Here is a 4,476-nt window from a genome sequence, read left to right as displayed (position 1 = left end):
AATGCAGACAAGGGGCAGAATGGAGACAAGGGCAGAATGGAGACACGGGGCAGAATGGAAACATGGGGCAGAATGAAAACAAGGGGGCAGAACTGGTGACACGAGGGGCAGAATGGAGACACGGGGGCAGAATGGAGACAAGGGCAGAATGCAGACAAGGGGGCAGAACTGGAGACACGAGGGGCAGAATGGAGACACGGGGCAGAATGGAGACACGAGGGGCAGAATGGAGACACTGGGGCAGAATGGAGACACGAGGGGCAGAATCGAGACACGGGCAGGATGGAGACAAGGGGGCAGAATGGAGACACGGGGCAGAATGGAGACAGATTGGGCAGGAATATGGGGCACGATGAAGACAGATGGGGCAGGATCATGGGACAGATGGGGCAGGATGGAGACAGATGGTGTAGGATGGATACGACAGAGACAAATGGGGCAGGATCATGGGGCAGGATCATGGGACAGATGGGGCAGGATCATGGGGCAGGATGGGGAAATCATATGGGGCAGGATGGGCCATCACATGGGGGCAGGATAGAACATATGGCTGGAGCCAGGAATGACACACACGGGGGCCAGGATGGGGAATATTATTAACATATGGGCTAATTAAGGGATATTATTACTGCAGTAATATATTTATTTTATATTTTGAGGATACTGTTTTAAGTGGGGGTGGGGCGGTCCTGTTAGTGTGCAGACCAACACTGTCGCTTTTTTCTTCATCTGTTGTAGTTTAGAATTTGGGAAAAAAATAAGTAATGTGTTCTGCAAGCGGTGCTCTAGATAACTGTTATTTCCTGCAGAAACGAGTCCTGGCTGGATGAAGTGACGGCGGTCTGTGCTGGATGAAGATTAAAAGCAAAGATGAAGGACTTCACCTAGAGACGTCACTGGTGAGTCAGTGTGTTACCTGTACACTGATGATATACACTGAATACTATATACAGAGCTCCTGTGTATAATCTCACCAGTGATCACTGTATTACCTGTACACTGACACTGCATACTAAGTAAAGATCTCCTGTGAATACTGGCACTTGTGTTTTTTTTTTTTATTACTGATCAGTATTGTAGTATTCAGTCACTATGTGGTGGTAATATGTTGTCCGGCCACGGTGTGGCGGTATTTGTTCCTTATATGTGCTATTATTTGGTCACTATGTGGTGGTAATATGGTGCCTGATCATGGTGCAGTGCTATTTGTCCCCTGTATGTAGTATTGGTCATTTTAAAAATTGAAAAATAAATAAAAATATACCTAAATTGTATTGGATACTTTAACAAATGTTTAATAGGTTAGAGTAAGGTAGGGCCCGACCATGTCGTGGTGGCGGCTTTAAAAATCTTTTGACTGTGGACAGTGCAAGGGGTGGAGGCTCAAGGCGGCCCTGAAAATTTTGTCAGTATGGGGCCCCGAAATTCCTAGTGGCAGCCCTGTATCTCGATTAGGCCGGGGTCACACTTGCGAGTGCAATGCGGGAAACTCGCGCGAATCTGTCACATGAATCGCCGGCACTCGGGACATAGAAATACATGCAACTGCAACCAGGGCCGCCATCAGGGCATGACGGCCGTGACTGGCGTATGGGGCCCGGTGAGCAGAGGGGGCCCGCATCGGGCCCCGTCTTATCTGCTCACCGGGCCCCTACCGGCAGCCGCAGGCTGAACCGGGCCCTTAGCGCCGACGCTGCAGCTGTTTAAAGCTATTGACGTGCGGGCGCGGGCCCGCACGTCAATAGTTAACAGCTGCGGCGCCGCCAGCCAATCTGAGGCTGGCAGGCGCTGACGTCAGCCGCAGCGTGCGTGCATGTCGCCGGCGTCTGACATCATTGTCAGTCGCCGGCGAGTGCATGCACGCTGCAGCTGCGTGGAGACTTCGCCCGCCGCAGGAGCGCGGCAGGTAAGAAGAACTTTTTTTTTTTTTTTCTTGAGAGCGGCGATCCGGGGGCCCAGGGCAAAACACTGGACAGAGATGGGGCAGAGTGCTGGGAAGAGATGGGGCAGAGTGCTGGGAAGAGATGGGGCAGAGTGCTGGGAAGAGATGGGGCAGAGTGCTGGACACAGATGGGGCAGAGTGCTGGACACAGATGGGGCAGAGTGCTGGGAAGAGATGGGGCAGAGTGCTGGGAAGAGATGGGGCAGAGTGCTGGGAAGAGATGGGGCAGAGTGCTGGGCAGAGTGCTGGACAGAGATGGGGCAGAGTGCTGGACAGAGATGGGGCAGAGTGCTGGACAGAGATGGGGCAGAGTGCTGGGCAGAGTGCTGGACAGAGATGGGGCAGAGTGCTGGGCAGAGTGCTGGACAGAGATGGGGCAGAGTGCTGGACAGAGATGGGGCAGAGTGCTGGGAAGAGATGGGGCAGAGTGCTGGACAGAGATGGGGCAGAGTGCTGGACAGAGATGGGGCAGAGTGCTGGACAGAGATGGGGCAGAGTGCTGGACAGAGATGGGGCAGAGTGCTGGACAGAGATGGGGCAGGATTGGACACAGATGGGGCAGAGTGCTGGACACAGATGTGGCAGATATGCTGGACACAGATGGGGCAGAGTGCTGGACACAGATGGGGCAGAGTGCTGGACACAGATGGAGCAGAATGCTGGACACAGATGGGGCAGGATTGGACACAGATGGGGCAGAGTGCTGGACACAGATGGGGCAGGATTGGACACAGATGGGGCAGAGTGCTGGACACAGATGGGGCAGAGTGCTGGACACAGATGGGGCAGGATTGGAAACAGATGGGGCAGAGTGCTGGACACAGATGGGGCAGAGTGCTGGACACAGATGGGGCAGGATTGGAAACAGATGGGGCAGAATGGAGACAGATGGGGCAGGATTAGAGACAGATGGGGCAGGATGGATACGATGGAGACAGATGGGGCAGGATGGGGAGATCATATGGGGCAGAATGGATACTCATGAGGGCAGGATGGGAGAACATATGGCTGGAGCCTGCAATGAGACACACGGGGGCTAGGATGGCGAATATTACCATAGGGGCTAATTAAGGGATATTATTATTGCAGTGATGTATTTATTTTATTTTTTGAGTATACTGTGTTAAATGGGGGGAGGTCCTGTTACTGTGTAGAGTGATACTATGACACCTTCTTTATGTGGTGTAATGTAGAGGCTGTGAAAATTAGGTAATGTGTTCTGCAAATGGAACTCAAGATAACTGTGTTATTTCCTGCAGAGACGAGTCCTGGCTGGAAGAAATGATGGTGGTCTGTGCTGGATGAAAGATGAAGGACTTCACCTAGAGACGTCACTGGTGAGTCAGTGTTAACTATACACTGACACTATACACTGTATACTATATACAGAGCTCCTGTGTATAATGTCACCAGTGATCACTGTATTACCTCTACACAGACACTGCTTACTAATTACAGATCTCCTGTGCATAATGGCACTGGTGGTGATAGTATTGTGTTTTTTTTTTTTAATTACTGATCAGTATTGTAGTATTCAGTCACTATGTGGTGGTAATATGCGGTCTGGTCATGGTGTAGCGGTATTTGTTCCTTGTGTTTGATATTATTCGATCACTGTGGTGGTAATATGTCATCTGGTCATAGTGCTGTGGTATTTGTTCCTTGTATGTAGTATAATAGGTCATTTTAAAAATTGAAAAATAAATAAAAATATATCTAAATTGTATTGCATATTTTAACAAATATTTAGTAGGTTACAGTAGAGTAGGGCCCGGCCAAAAGTGTCAACCGTGTTCTGGTGGCGGCTTAAAAAATCTTTTGGCCAAAACAAAAGCTGCAGCTATATGTGTGATCTGGTGATGGGAACTGTCAATGTGTGATTGGTGAGAAGTGGAGATTTTCCAAGAGAGAGCGGTGGGACTGTGGACAGTTCGAGGGGTGGAGCCTGGAGGCGGGGCTGGGGTGGAGCCTGGAGGCAGGGCTGGGGTGGAGCCTGGAGGCGGGGCTGGGGTGGAGCCTGGAGGCGGGGCTGGGGTGGAGCCTGGGCGGAGTCTCAAGGGGGCCCCGAAAATTTTGCCAGTATGGGGCCCCGAAATTTCTAGTGGCAGCCCTGGCCGCAACCTCCGGTCCCGAGTGCAGGGTGTTGGCGCGAGTTTCTCACATGTGTGTGTGTCAGACCCCCTGCTGTCATGGCAACCCGCGAGAAACGACCATGTCACCGGCACATCTATGGGAGTGTGTGACAGCGTCATTTTACAGGATAACAATCTCCAGCAGCTCCAGACTTATTTTTCTTACGCTCCCTAGGTCAAATATTGGCTTCAAATCCCTTCGTGTCAGGGAAGACGCCATTGTTCTACCTCTCCTGCTGCACGCTGGCCTTAATACACACACAGACCGCCGAGCTGCGCGGTCACCGGCTCACAACAATGAGAGAAGCAGCCAGCACAGGAGGCCGCAGCAACCGCTCCCGTTGCTAAGCAGCGGTTCGAGGCCTTCTCGACGTACGAGCCTACGTTACGCATTACGCAGGA

Source organism: Ranitomeya imitator, chromosome 9 (genome assembly GCF_032444005.1).
Source record: "Ranitomeya imitator isolate aRanImi1 chromosome 9, aRanImi1.pri, whole genome shotgun sequence".
Classification (NCBI taxonomy): domain Eukaryota; kingdom Metazoa; phylum Chordata; class Amphibia; order Anura; family Dendrobatidae; genus Ranitomeya; species Ranitomeya imitator.
Note: the sequence above shows the minus strand (reverse complement) of the source record.